The sequence below is a fragment of the Diabrotica undecimpunctata genome, chromosome 8 (genome assembly GCF_040954645.1).
Source record: "Diabrotica undecimpunctata isolate CICGRU chromosome 8, icDiaUnde3, whole genome shotgun sequence".
NCBI lineage: Eukaryota > Metazoa > Arthropoda > Insecta > Coleoptera > Chrysomelidae > Diabrotica > Diabrotica undecimpunctata.
The window spans coordinates 95,287,021-95,303,694 of record NC_092810.1 but is presented as its reverse complement, the minus strand read 5'-3'; positions in this window follow the sequence as shown (position 1 = coordinate 95,303,694).

The window sequence follows — 16,674 nt, the reverse complement described above, 5'->3', positions numbered from 1 at the left end:
TCCCGATTAGGTGGTTAGGTCCTCCTGATAGCTGCGGTTATTCTATATTATTCCCATAAACATATTCCATAAAATATTCAGTAAAATCTGCAATAAAATGTTTCAGAAATATAACAAATTCTCCAATAAAGCCAATAAACCCAAGAGGATTCTTCACACGATAAAATGAAGCTTATAATAATTCCTACCTTCTTTTATAAATTTCAATTACTGATAACAAATATTCCCACCATCAAAGGTAATTGACAGAAAGTAGGAAGAGACTGCAATGAAGTTAGCAATGATGTCATAGGACGTATGCCTATGATGGAATTAGCTCTTCTGTCAACATAGAACAGAATACGGATAGAAAGAGAGAGGGCGAATATTTATTCCACCAGACAGAAAGAAAAAGAGGGCGCCAACTACTTTTTGAAGAAAAAATAGTAAAAAAACAACTGAATTTAAAAGGATTAATAAATTAATAAAGAAATTAAAGCAAAATAATTATTTAAATATAAATTATAAAAAATGTGACGTTAATAACGTAACATACTCCCACTACCCATCAGAAAAATTTCGAACACAACTGAGAAATTTTTCTCAAAGCAAACAGGAATACAATGTTCCCTCTAGGACTAAGTATATGCAGTCTTAATCTGTAGGAACAAATCAAAAATAAATAATTTATAATAAAGCAATCAAATTAATGAATATAATAAAAAAATATTTATCATGAAAAATTTACAGTATTACACAGGGAAATGGAATAGTTTCAAACGAATTATAGTATCCGTCAGACTAAAATTTGTTATATTAAAAAAAAATAACATAACAAACTAACTTTCAGATGTTAATCTGGGGAAAATAAGAAAAATTACAATTAAAGAATTGTAGTATTCATTACACTGAAATTATTAATTTGGTATTAATAAATTACTACAGAGAATACCTCTGGAAAAATAAAAAAAATACTTAATAAATTTTAGTGGTCAATAAACTGAAATTAAATAAGGTACTGTTATAAAGTAACCAGTGAAATGATGTAGTTCACTCACTAGTTCTAAGTGACTAGTGAGTGTAGTAGTGTCTGGGGGTCTGGAGACTGAGACCTCGGAAGCCCTGAAGAAGACACCAGAGAGGATGTCGAAAGCTCGACCCAATGGACATCGACGCGTAAACTTCTCCCAAACAAAAAGGAAGAACCTGTGCCGGTGAAGTTCCTGAAAACATGCAGGAAACTGTTACAGAAGATGGAGGAGTTGGGAAGAGAAAACTTGGGAATCCACACACCAGCAGCACTGGGAGTTGAGACATCGAGAAAAATTATGGAATGGGCTGTAAGAGGAAGAGATGTAACGATCACGCTAGTAGGTAAAAAAAACAACAAGAAGGTGCACCAATATCAACACCAAGTCCAAAGAACAAAATGGAGTCGTAATCATCAATAAAACCAAAGAAAAATCCTTTGTGGATCTAATGACAGAGGTAAAAAACAAACTGACAGGAAGAAAGGACATTGACATTAAAAGAACAGTCTAGAGACCAAGGAATATCACTGGAGTTGGTCGGAGGACGGGAAATGGCGGAGGAAGTGAAGAAACTTCTCTCTGATAATACATGCGTGTCGAGAGCAGTGGCAAAAGGAGGCATCGTAAAGAAAAGAATCTTAGTACAGGAAATTCTACCAAATACAACGAAGGAAGAGATCCAAAAGGCCACAGAGGAAGCAGCTGGCAAAGAGCGGGCCTGTGACATTATAAAAATTTGGACCGAGACACGAGGCGCAGTAAGAGGGATGATGAGTGCCGTGATCGATGTGGATAAAGACGTTGCCGAAAAGATCTTGCAAATGAAAAGAATAAAAGTGGACTACACATCCTGCCGGGTAATAAAATCAAGGGTAGAAATATCGAGATGCCTGAGATGTCTTGCCTTTGGACACAAATAATGGCACTGTAAGGGGCATAACAGAAGAAGATGTTGCTTCCGATGTGGCAAAGAGGGTCACATAACGCTGGAATGCAAGCAAGAAACAACCAGATGCCTAAACTGCGACGTGAATGGGCATGTGGCAAATTCAAGAATATGCCCAAAGTTCAACCGACTGGTTGAAAATAGGAATAATTGAGGACTAGTCCCAAGAAGAGTACAAGAGTCTAAAAGAGAGCGCGAAAGAAATCCAAGGTTTAGAAATGGCAAACAAAGAAAACATGACTCGAGAGCTGAGAGGGCTCCAAACTAATGTGGGAACGGCAAGATTAGCACATGATCTTGCTGAGACTGCTGCAGTAGAAGAAAAGAACATCAATGTGCTGGTGACGGTGGAACCAAATCCAACAGCGGTGAAAAGAAAAGGACTGGTTTGTAGATACGACCGGGAGAGCTGCTGTACGAATCTACAATAGGAAACTGCGAGTGTATGAAATTAAGCCGAAAGAAGGATATGTGATTGTTCGGATGGAGGGGGTCCGGCTGGTCTGCTGTTATATTTCTCCAAACGTGACGGTGGGCGAGTACGAGATAAAGATAGATGAGATCATGCAGGAAGTGGGAAACACTGGAGGAGAATACGTAGTGCTGGGAGATTTTAACGCAAAAGCAGCGGAGTGGGGATCTCCCATCACCGATACTCGCGGCAGGATACTAACTGACTGGGTGGGTGCTTTAGACCTAGTGGTTCTGAACACAGGTCTAGAACCTACGTTTGTTAGGAGAGGTACAGGTACGTATATCGACGTGACCATGGCGACACAAGAAATAGCGGCGAAAGCAATAGGCTGGAAGGTTTTGCCAGACTACACTGGAACTGAACATCAGTATATTGAGTTCTCGATAACTGGAAAGGGGACCACTAACACGGTCCGTGCATCCGGGACGTCGGTGGACAGATGCGGCGATGGTAATGACTGGAAAGTATACGAGGAACTAATTAAATGGAGAGTGAGCATAATGCAGGGTCAATCACCGACAGCGGAAAGCCTGGAGAGAGTCATTAAAGAAGCGAAGAAGGGAAGCAAGATTGGTCGCCAAGATGTCAACAGGATGCCATATTGGTGGAATGCGGACATCGAGGCACTAAGAAATGTATGTATAGCAATGAGAAGAAGGTTAACAAGAGCAAGAGGTAAAGCAGGAATCAACCCTGAGATCATCGATGAGACCGAGGAAAAATACCGCGCAAGGAAGAAGGAACTGTACAGGAAAATCCGTACAGAAAAAAGAAGGCACTGGAAACAGTTGTGTAAATAGCTGGATGAGGACATCAGGGGTCAGGAATACAAGATCGTCATAAGGAAGTTCCATGCAATTTCTCCTTACGAAATGCCTTTGTACAAGAAGCTTGAGGTAACAAGAGGGCTCTTTCCGGACGGCAGATATAATGGTGTATGGAGGGATGAAGGAGCTGAACTAGCTGTACCCTTTACCATGGATGAACTTATCGAGGCATTGGGTTCACTGAAGACTCGTAGGCGGTGAAGGGTCTAGGACGGGTGGAACCTGCGTGGCTTCTGGAACACATGAATGCACTGCTGGAAGCACAAAACTTTCCTGAGCCTTGGAGGACATCGAGGTTGATACTGCTTCCCAAAGCTAGGGAAAAGTATCGCCCCATCTGTCTGCTTCCATGCATTAGTAAGCTGTATGAAAAGATGCTGCGAGTACGCATAGACGACATGATTGAGAGGTCAGCTGGTTTATTAAGGAGGCAATTTGGTTTTTGTAGAGGGAAAAGCACGATTGATGCAATCATGAGTGTACTCGAAGCATTGCGGAACAGAGGGGATGAATATCGCTGGGCAGCCCGCTGTTGTTTGATGTTAAGAATGCATTCAATACATTGCAGTGGAACGAGGTAACGAAGACAATGGAGGAGATAGAATGTCCTGGTTACCTGATGAATGTGGTGGCGTTGTATCTGTCCGAGAGAAGGATTATGGTGGAAAAGGGCACGATCGTGGACGTGACGGCCGGGGTACCCCAGGGATCTGTCTTGGGCCCGACACTATGCAATCTGGCATATGACGGGGTTATGCACTGTGAATACGGAGAGGGTACAACCCCCTTCGCATTCGCGGATGACCTCGCTGTACTAGTAGTGGCCCGGGATGAGCCATATCTCAAATACCGGGTTCGAAACGCAGGCGGCGTCGTAAAAAAATGGATGACGCAGCATGGACTGAAACTTGCGACAGAGAAAACCGAAGCCATCATTCTAAAGGGGACAAGGAACAGGCAAAATATTGAATTAAAATGTGCGGGAGCATGTCTAACACCCAAGAAACAAGTAAAGTATCTAGAAGTGACATTGCACCAGAATGGAAAATGGGGGCAGCACGTGCGGGAGGTGGTCCGGAAGGCTGCGAATAGTGCGGCTGCGTTGGGAAGGGTGATGCCGAACATTGGAGGACCCAAATCCGAAAGAAGGAGGGTCTTACACGGTGTTGTACAGTTGATAGTTGTTGTACAGTCGATAGTTCTCTACGCGGCACCAGTCTTACAGTGAGAGAAATGATTGAGAGAATGATTGAAAATAAATTAGTTTGGACTAACATACACAGCTATATCCGTGCAGTAATCAAGAAAAAGGAAGAGGAAGAGAGACTGCTGGGCCAACGCTAAAGGTAAGAGTGAATGATTCTGAAAGGTGAAGCTATAAAAATGGGTCACACTGTGTGAGTTAGAATGCGTGAGTCAGACTATGGGTAAGGAGGAAATGCCCATCTGGGAATGATGCCGAACTAGGAGCGATGAGTGTCTTCTATGCGCTACCTTGAACGAGACAGGGAGCCTCCTTGCTAATGAATAGAGTGTGGATGTGTATGAATGGAGAATGAATTAATAAAGGTAGCGATTCGAAAGTAATGAAAGTGAGGAGGGTCTGGTTTAGCAGGTAGGCGTTTGGCGTAGACTCGGCGACGAGAGGGCATTTTAAAGTACCTCGGAAACTATCGCCGGGAGTACGAAGAACGAATCCTGCACTAAAGTTGGTGAGGCGGCGACCTGGACTGAGATGTCTTTTGAAGATTCCAGACCCCCCTCTATAAAAACAAAAAAAAGGTACGAGATACTCACTTAAAAACTGAAGGTATGCTGGCCCGTTTAAATTACCTTTAAAATAGTAGGGTCCAATGATTTTATTTCTTACAATGCCAGCCCATACGTTTTCCTTTTGTGGGTATTGTGTATGATGTTCCCGCATCCAGTTGTAGTTTTCTTTTGCCCAGTATCTATAATTCTGACGGTTGACCTCGCCATTTAATTTAGCCTCATCAGAAAAAATAATCTTTTGAACCAAGACAGGGTTACCCATCATTATTTCGCAAAATTGCATTCTTTTATCTGGATCATCCTCGTTTAATTCCTGTACAACTGTGCATTTTACTTACTTTACTTACTTTTACGTACTTTGTGTACCGTTGTTTTACAAACTTTTAGATCACTACTAACCTTATGAACCGAAGTATGCGCATCTTCTTCAAAAGTAAGTAGTACATCTAATGTTTTAATATAATTTACAGAGGGACGAACTGATTTGCGTGCATTTTCAACCGTACCAGTTTCTCGAAATTTCTTTTTAATCTTACTGTTGACTGCGTGATGGGTATTTCTGGATATTTATCATTAAATAAATTACGCACTTCCATCTGAGTTCGCGATTTGTCTTTATACCCAATCATCATGAGTATTTCAATTCTTTGCTTTACACTCAAATTCATTTCTACTTAAAAATAATTCTAAGCAATAATACAGAACATTCACGAATTAATACAATTATTGTACTACTTAATTGTTATTCAATGTTACTAAAAATAATTACAGTTTACCAAAAACTAGAAGTAGGCTACTTTTTTGCAGTTGATAATAAAATAATTTATTTTCCAAGCGCATATTTTTCAAATTATATTCATTAGACCCGAGTATTATAGATTTTTTAAAATTATTATCAAGAGCTGCTAGTAGGTGTCTACGAGGACCTGTTGATAGCAACTTAAAAGCATCCTTGTGAAAAAATAATAGGTATAGTAGGATATTTCTTGATAAATAACCAAAGGTATATGCAAGTATTAACCTATACCTAAAGTGAAATGTTTAAATATGAAAAATACAAAACACACGTAAAAAAATCTACCCAATATTCCAAAGGAAAAGTAAGTTATTAATACTTTTACACAGTAAAAATATAAACTGTCTTTCTTTGCATTTAACTTTAAATTATACCCCATTAAACCAGTAGATCTCTTAAATAATATAATATTAATTTTACGAAAGTCTATATTTTAACGATGGTTTTTCTCTCTATCAAGCTGGTATTCGGATTATGTTTGCTCATTTTTAGATATTAGTTCATCTAAGTATTGCAAATAAAAAAGACATATTGTCTCTAAGAAAGAGATATATAATTTGGTGAGACGTCTTAATTGCTGTAAAGATCCTACGACGTTGCCTTAATTGCTATTTGCGATTAAAAATGTATTACTACCTGGAGTATTTTGGTTTAGATATCGTGAAAAGAATTTTGTACCTTACTTTATCCAAGCAGAAAATCTAGTTTATTGTACTAATCCATTATGAATCTGGTCTTTATTGACTCAATATAAGCACAGTCTAAAAGTCTAAAAAAGTTTTACTTTAAAACGTGGCTTCTATACTTTTATTCCTGTTGAATATTGTGTGTTCTTAAAAGAAATCTATGAGAACTTGGTAATGATTCTTTAAAAACTCAAATATTAACGTCAAAGATGGCAAATATGCAGTGATTGAATTATGTGGTGTATGCTGCTAGGATAAAAAGCTGGTTACGCCAAATGTCCTTGTTTGTATTGTTTTTTATGTCTTTGGGAGAGTCGAATCAAAAAATCACAGTGGAAAGTTGGGAGCCAAAAATATTTAAGGTTTGACAAAACAATGTTTGCAAGAAAACTTTGCCAGACCTTATGAAACAGTTTGACAATCTCTCCCTTAAAGACAGAGAATGTTTTAAATACTTGCTTAAAACTTTTCCATGTCTCTTGAAGGCAAAATATTTAACTATCACGATATCTTCGACCAGTAGTCCAGTTACTGTGGCATTTTCCCTTTAAATTTTTTATAACTGCACCGATTTATTCGAATTTTTACAGTAGGTAGTAAATTGCTCAAAAAACATAAGTTATATGGTGCCGATGTGTGCATTTACCCCTGGGGTGGTTGGCACCCCATCTAGGGGGTTGAACTTTTTACACTCAAAATAACCCCGGGAATTGATAAAGAATCAAATTGTAAACAAAAAATGTCTTTTTAATAAATTTTTTTCGCTAAATCAATACTTTTTGAGTTATACGCACTTGAAAAAGTAAACTTTTCGCAAAAAAACATGTTTTCCAATGATTTTGTACGAATAACTCAAAAACAAAGCGTTTTATTGAAAAATCTATAATAAACAAAAATAAAGCTTATAAAACAAACAAAGAGATTTTTTTTATTAAGTTAAACTTTTTAAAGAGCTAGAAAAAACCTTTAAAATGAGCTACGTTAAAAGCCATTTCGATTAAAACAAAGCGAAATACGAAGGAAAGAATTTGAATTACTCTAGCGTTTAAAAAAAAACGAGCAGTATAAGTAACACTATTTCGATCAGAATTGAATGTATATCTTCTACAATTCATTTTTTTTAGTGTTATCTATAAGTTTTAAAAGTTTAGCCTGTTTAAAATGCGTATTTTTTGAAAAATTCATGTTTAAATTAAAAAATCTTTTTTTTTAATTATATAAAAATTTACATTTTTTCAAAATAAATCTAAAACTATAAGAGATACGTGAAAATGGTTGCATACCAAAATGTAGTTTTTTTTTAGCAAAAATTTTGATATTTTTATTTTTGTTGTAGCTCGAAAAATAATAGAGATATAGCCAATTGAAGTTTGAGATACAGCTGCTGACACACCTGTAATCAGCACTTTGGCCCTTTACTATTTAAAAAGAAAGAACTTTAACATATTTTAATCTACTTAGTCTTGTAGCTTTTGAAATTACCTTCTGATTCCTGTTCTAGTACTCGAACGAGTAAGACGTGTGCCAAGTACAATTAAAATCCAGTTTGCCTTATCGGTAGTAATTAGTGTTTAATTTAGATTTAATAGTGTAATTTCGAAAAGTGATTTCTGGACAAGTTTTGTACGTATTGCTTTTGTTATATTATTAAATCATATAAACTATATTAAATTTATACAAAGTGCATACCGGAGACTGGTTTTACCAGTCTGCTGGTTCTTGCTGGCCATCCAATTCAATGGATTTTAATACAAATTTGGATAGCAAAATTAGTTAAAGAAGAGAAATAAAACGAGGTTACTGTCTGTATTTACATGGACAGTACAAATATAAACAATACTCCTACAGTTTCTACCTTAACAATGGCCCTTCAAACTGCTACAAACAACATTCCAGCAACTACACCTCTTTCATACGTAACCGCTGCAAAATCTACACCGAAACCATCTTTTCCAAAAAAAGAACAGGCGATAGTTCTTCACGCAGAAGAAAACCTTAAACTTCTAGACTACGTTAAAGCCATTGGTGACATCATCGGACCAAAAAATATTTCCTTTGCATCCAGAATATCTAACAATAGGATCTGCATATATCTAGTGAACTCAAATCTCGTTGATCAACTTCTGAAATCCCATCCAACCGTTCAAATCGGACGCCTTACTTTAAGTATTCGTAAACTTGTCTCCCCAACAAAAAGAATATTAATTTCGAACATCTCTCCTTACATTCCCCATGAACTGGCCGAAAATGCAGTGAAAAGTCTTGGTTTCCAAATAGCCTCCCCCGTGTCCTTTCTTAAAGCGGGCATTCCAGGTGATGAATACTCCCACATACTTAGCTTCCGCCGTCAAGTATATATTTTTCCTCCCTCTGATAATTTTGAGCTTCACACCTCCTTGTTAATTCCTTTTGAAGGCAATGATAATAGAATTTTTCTGTCTACGGATAAAATGGAATGTTTCTTATGCAAACAATCGGGACATGTTGCTTCTAATTGTCCCAATACTTCATCTGACAACTTATCATCTGAAAATCCTACTGTTTCCCATGTCCTCCCAAATCCCCCCACCGAATCAACGTCACAGCAACAGAATACACAATTTCCATCTCATTCTGAATCATCTCCCTTCCAAACAAATCTATTTTATTTGTCTTCTTCCCCAGAGAATTGCGAAAATGATACAATATCTGAAAAGTCAGATAAACTATGTTTAAATTCTCATCTTTCACAGAAAAGGCCACGCTCATCTGTATCATCTATAAGCGATAAGACCCTTCAATCTGGGGAAAACCCTGCAATAGAACAAACTATGTTTCCTCCCAAACAAACAGTTCCTAGTTCTTCTAGCACCTCCAACACAAAAAAGAAACGAAAACGTAGTTCTTCTCTCGACCCCAGTCTATCCACTGACTCCAAGCAAGCAATACACGAAGCCTATAAACAAAACCCAGAAGCTTTTGCAGTTCCTCCTGATAATATAATTGCCTTTATCGAGAACGCTTACGGCAGCTGTGACCCTGTCTCAGAAGCATTTAAATTCACAACAGATATTAAATCACTCATTTTAACTTTGCAATCAATAAACCCTAATTTTAAAGATAGGTCTACAAAAATCAGAATTACACGCTTAATTAAAAAAATTAAAACTAAAATACATTCTGCAACAGATGATTCTGAAAGTATAAACAGTCTTGATAATTCCCAGGATGCTTGTGATAAAGAATACCTGTCTGATAGTTCACAAACCTCGCAAACATCCAAACACTCTACATATTAATTTCAACCTTCACACTGATACAATGGAATTGTGACGGATTTTATCCCCGTCGTCCACGCCTTGAACAGCTCATATCTGAGTCTTCTCCTGACTTTCTATGCCTACAAGAAACAAACTTCACTGATAAATATTCCGGACAACTTAAAAATTTTACAGGTTACCACTATATTCGAACCACCCAACTTCGTGCCAGTGGCGGAGCATCAATTTTTGTTTCCACTGATATTTTCCATAAAGAATTTCCGCTAAACACAAACCTCGAAGCTATAGCCGTTACAGCTTGGTGTCCCTACAAAATTACAATTTGTTGCATATACATCCCTCCAAACTACTGTTTAATAAGTTCCGATCTTGAAGATTTAACTTCTCAGCTTCCTACACCTTTTATCTTAGTAGGTGACTTTAATGCACATAATACTATGTGGGGATCCGAAAACACATTTGGAAGAGGTAAAACAATCAAAAATTTCCTAAATAACGTAAATATAAACTTACTAAATTCAGGAAGTAGTACATACTTTCACATCCAATCAGGTAGTTTCTCTTCCATAGATTTATCTTTCTGTAATCCAGGAATATTCCCTTTACTTTCATGGTACACATTAAACAGTCTCTATGATAGTAATCATTTTCCTATTCTTATCTCTGACCAGTCAAAAATGCCCTCGAGAATTATAACAAAATGGAAAATCACTCAAGCAAACTGGGATCTTTTCAGAACCACTGTTAAGGGAAAAACCGATGAATTACTTTTTAACAATGATATAGATACAGATGTAAAACTATTAAATAATTGTTTAACTGAATCTGCTGAGGAATGTATTGGTAAATGCGCGATTGATCCTTCCAAGAAACCTGTTCCGTGGTGGAATGAGTCGTGCAAAATAGCTGTCAAACAATGCAAAAAAGCATTAAATAAATTCCGGAAGACCCGTACCACCACGGATTTAATAAATTTTAAAAAACTTAGGGCCAATTCTAGGCGTATTTTAAAAGAAAGTAAGAAATCCTCATGGAATCAATACGTTAGTTCAATCACAAAAGATACTTCTCCCGCGCAAATGTGGTCAAAGATAAGACGTATGAAAGGTCATAATACATCCAGCAAAATAGCCGCCATCTCCCTGCAGGATCATACAGTTACCGATGATCAACATATTGCAGATATCTTTGCCTCTCACTTTTCAAATAAGTCAAATATTCCGAATCTTTCCAATAACTCAGATACCAACATTTCCAGCCCCAAAATATTTTCTAACACCAGCTCTATGAATCTTCCTTTTAATCTCCTAGAATTAAACGAAGCCATATCTTCATTGAAAAACTCAGCAGCCGGTCCTGACGATATCCCATCAATATTCTTAAAAAATCTCCATCCAGACACACATCTCAAACTGTTAGAGTTGTATAATAAGATCTGGTCTCAAAACCAGTTCCCAACGTTATGGCGACAAGCGACTACAATTCCTATTAAAAAGAATGACTCATCTCCAAATCTTCTGAAATCATATAGACCAATTTCTCTCACTTGTTCACTATGTAAACTGTTAGAAAAGATGGTCAATAAACGCTTACTATGGTATCTAGAAAGAAATAATATCCTTGACCCATTCCAAACAGGTTTCAGATCAAATCGAAGTACAATGGATAACCTGGTCACACTACATACTGACATTGTTAATGCATTTTCGAATAGAAGCGAAGTCATAGCAGTAACTTTAGATATCCAAAGTGCCTTCGACACTGTACAAAGACCTTTAATTCTAAGAAAATTAACGGAATATAATTTAACTGGTAACATTTATTTATTTTTAAAAAATTTTTTAACAAGTCGATATTTTAGAGTATTAACAAATGGAAAAATATCAAAACCACACGCTTTGGACAACGGTTTGCCTCAGGGCTCAGTCTTAAGCACTACCTTATTTTTATTTAGCATGAATGACTTTTCCTCATATATAGAACCACCAGTCAGGTACTCGATATATGCTGATGATATTATATTATACTGCCGAGGCAGAGTCACAGCTACCACCAGCACTTTGCTACAAAACACAATAAACAAAATAGGCACCTGGTCTACGCGTGCTGGATTTGTGTTTTCAGCTCCTAAATCCAAAGTAATTCACTTTACCAAAAAGCATAGACCTAATCCACCCTCTATAACTCTAAACGGACTTCGTTTACAAACAGTTAATTATTTGACACTTCTTGGTATCACCTTTGATAAAAAGCTTATCTGGAGACAGCATATTCAGAAACTTAAAGGAAACTGTACCCAAAGAATCAATTTACTTAAATCTCTTGCTAGCTTTTCTTGGGGAGCTGACGAAGAATCTCTTCTTAAAATATATAGAGCGTTAATTCGCTCTAAGCTAGATTATGGCAGTATTCTTTATATGACATCTAGTAACTCCCTATTAAAGTCTCTAAACACGATTCAAAATACATCCCTACGACTATGCCTCGGTGTTTTCAAATCAAGCCCCGCCGAAAGTCTGTGCGTTGAATCTTCAGAGCCACCACTCCATCTAAGAAGGCAGCAGCTTCTACTTTCATACTTTGTAAGAATATCAGCAAACCCAAGTAACCCGGTAATAAATCTAATCAATCCCATAGAACCTCCCCCAGTAAACGCTTCCAATCAGTCTCTCACATTACCACAAATATTATCTCCTTTATTAGATTCCATCAACCTCTCCAATACTACTTCTATTTATACCCCCAAGACAGCTCCATGGATGCACAATCTTCCAATATTCAATACTGATTTATGCAGATTCGACAAAACAGAAACCCCAAACTTAATCCTTAGAAAATCCTTCCAAAACATCCTTAACTTAACACAATTTGATGAAATTTTATACACCGATGCATCCAAGAATGAAGACTGTTGTGGCTCTGCTGTGTCCACACTGACGACGACAATAAGCTCTGTGCGATTGCCTAAAAGTTGTAGTATCTATACCGCAGAATTATATGGAATACTCCAAGCATTAAAGACTTCCATCCGTCCTACTTCAAATGAAAGCATAAAAATCGCCATTTGCACTGATTCTCTTTCCTCGATTTATTCAATAAGATGCATTTTCTCGAAAAACCCACTAGTCCAGGAAATCCACACTATCTGTAACCAACTATATTCTGCTAACATAAAAGTCGTAATGATCTGGACTCCATCTCATGTTGGTATATTGGGAAACGAAAAAGCAGACCAAGCCGCTAAAGCAGCATGTTCTTCTGACATAGCCTTCCAAGAGGTCCAAATCCATACGGATCTTAAAATATTGGTAAAACAAAAAATCCTCAGCTCATGGGAGGACCTGTGGAGTAAAACAAAAACTAAGCTGCATGAAGTTCAGCCCAACTTATCTCGCGTCAATATCTCCTCTATGAACAGGAAAGAAAAATCAGTTCTTCACCGACTACGAATAGGGCATACACGTCTCACACATGGATACCTTATGGCATCAGAAAACCCTCCAGTATGCCACTACTGTAATAACGTCCTTTCCATCAAACACGTGATAGTGGACTGCTGCCAGTATGACTCTTCCAGAAACAAGCACAGCCTAAAAGGAAATCTAAAAGACATTCTCAGTGTTCCAAACCGTTTTGACAGTGTTCTTAGATTTTTAAAAGAAACAAGTTTATTTCAGCTAATATAAACAGTGCATAGTGATAAGCTTTATTGTGCTAACCTTTCTATAAAAAAAAAATGTGTTCATATTAAATTCTTGTACCTATACCTATATAAAATATGTATAATGTTGTAAACTACTGTACCCGTGTCAATGACCATAAGCTGTCGAGACACGTTAATTTTAAATAAAAAAAAAAAAAAAAAATTACCTTCAAAATATTTTTTTAAAGGACACTGTAGCTTAAAAACTGGTAACAGACACACTAACACTCACACAAATATTTATATAATACATACATACATATATATATATATATATATATATATATATATATATATATATATATATATATATATATATATATACATATGTTATGTATATAATACATACATACAAACATATATATATATATATATATATATATATATATATATATATATATATATATATATATATATATATATATATATATATATATATATATATATATATATATATATATATATATATGTTTATAATAAAAACATCATGAGTATACTTAATTTTTTTATTTAGACATTTACCAAAGGGGAATTTGTTTCGTGAGCATAGAGGTGGTTTTTAAGGGTTGAAAATAAGCAACCAATCAAAAAATTTTTAATTGATAGAAAGGAATTTTTGAATATAAATGTACATTAAAAACTTTTGAAGTTGTTTAAAAAGATTTTTTATATATTTTGACATAGGGGGTAGTTTTTAAGGGTTGAAGTGTTGCAATCAACCAAAATTATTTTATATAAGCAGAGAATTACATTGTAGATGATATAAATGCACTACAGAAGCGTTTGAACCTGTTAAACGATTTTTTACAATTATTTTTATTAAAAGGGGTGGTTTTTAAGATTATCTAAGGGTTGAGAATGTACACAATATCCATTATTATAATTGACAATATTTCAATTACCTAATTTAATACGATTTAAATCCATAAAATGCTTTAATATAAATTTTTTTCATTATTTTCAATAAGAGGTGATTTCACCCCTTAAAAATAAAAAGCTCACCTAGCGCATATATAACTTTTGAAGAGGGAGGTAAGATTAGCCTAATTCCAAATTTTTAGCAAAATCGATTCAGTTATAAAAAATTTAGAGGTATTGACCTTTTTTCCTCCACAGTGACTGGAGTACAGGAGAAAGATTAGGCTGTATATATTTGTAGGTAAGTAGGTAAACGAATTTCACCGAAAATTGCTAAATGAAAAGAAAAATATATCTTTTAATTTGTGGAAAAATACAATGTCACTAATTTGATCATTTTCTGAACTGTCAATTTTCAATACACCATGTATGTACTTCAGACAGCAAATCTTTTAACATGTTCGAATTTTATGAAGATCGAAGCGTTATCAGAAAAAAATTAAAGAAAGGACTAGAGTACTTCTTCTTCTTGTAGTACCTATCCGTTTCATATGTGTTAGCGATCAGCATGGCAATCTGTATTTTGCAAACTGCTGCTTGGAAAAGATTTGTGGTTGTTATGTTGAGCCACGTACGTAGATTTTTCAGCCAGGAAATCTTTCGCCTTCGTGGTCTCCGTTTTCTTACTTCTTTACTTTTCCTTGAAGAATTAACTGCAGCAACCCATATATTTCACTTTTCCTCATGATATGACCGAGGTATTCAATTTTGGCTGTTTTTTTTTGTGGCTAACACCTCTTTTTCTTTTTGCATTCTTAATAAAACATCCTGGTTAGTAACGTGATCAGTATAGGATATTTTCAGGTTTCGGCAATAAAGCCACATTTCGAAAGCCTCAATTATCTTGCAGATAGCGTCTGTGAGAGTCCACGACTCAACTTCATACAACAGTATAGGAAAGATATAAGATCGTACTAACCTGATTTTTATGGGTGCTGATAAATCGTGGCATTTGAACAGCTTAGCCAGTTTTGGAAATGCAGATCTTTCTTTCTCTATCCTACATTTTATTTCTAGGGAATGTCACGTTTACCAAGGTAGGTATATGTTTTTACTCTTTCTATTGGTTGACCATTCACACGGATTCTTTCAATTTGCTATTCCTTCTTAGCGATCATCATACATTTTGTTTTTTTAATGTTTAGTGAAAGTCTATATCTCTGACTTACTCCTGTGATTCTATTCATTAACTCCTGGAGGGCTTCATAACCTTCAGCGAATACCACCGTATCATCCACGTATGTGATGTTGTCGATACATTTTCCGTTAATTCGAATTCCGCTTTAACATCCTTTATTGCTTCTTGAAAGATTTCCTTAGAGTATATGTTAAACAGCAAGGGTGATAGTATACATCCCTGTCGGACCCCACGTTTGATTTTGATATCATCGGATTCTCCTGCCTCTGTAAGGATGGGTGATTTTTGATTCCAGTAAAGATTGCAATTCTTAGATCACAGATGCTTATTTCAATATTTGTTAATATCTCCATCAGCTTGTCGTGTTTTACTGAATCAAGCGCTTTATGGTAATCAATGAAGCATACATAAATACCGCAATTCACATCTCTACATGCCTAAAATAGCAGTTGTATGCTAAATAGAGCCTCTCTATTACCCACTGCGTTCCGAATACCAAACTGTGTACGGCTGATTTTTTCTTCGCATAGTCTATGTATCCTTTCATGAATAATTTTTATAAATAACTTTAAAATGTGGCTCACTAGCATATTAGAGTACGACGGGGTATATTACGGTAATTTTATTTATGATTATAGGAATAAATTCTTGAATCTATAACTTTACATAGCAACTGTTGCAATAAGCATTGAGTCAAAATAAGAGTTTAAGATAACTCGAGTCAAGATATTTTGATTTTATACTTTTTATTTTATTCTATATACTACTCACATAAGTTTAAGTTGTTTTAAAAGTCACAAAGACCAGTACAAATTTTATTTAAGCCGTACTTATATCGTAACTGTTTGTTATAAGATGACAAATGATCAGGCATTTTTGGCAAAATTAAATTTTAAAATTTTTAATTACTTTTTCATTAACATGAGCTGTTTACAGAATATTATAAAAGAAAGCATCTTTAAGCTTGTGAGCTCTTAATTTTTAATATTGTTCTGAAGCCATTTTCTTGTGGCATTTTAAATTAGTTACTATTTAACTGGGAATAAGCCACAATTAAAGGTTAAAATACGTTTATTGACGTTTCAATTTCCACTTCGGAAATCGTTCTAAAAATACAAACATTAGTAAATTATTAATAAATT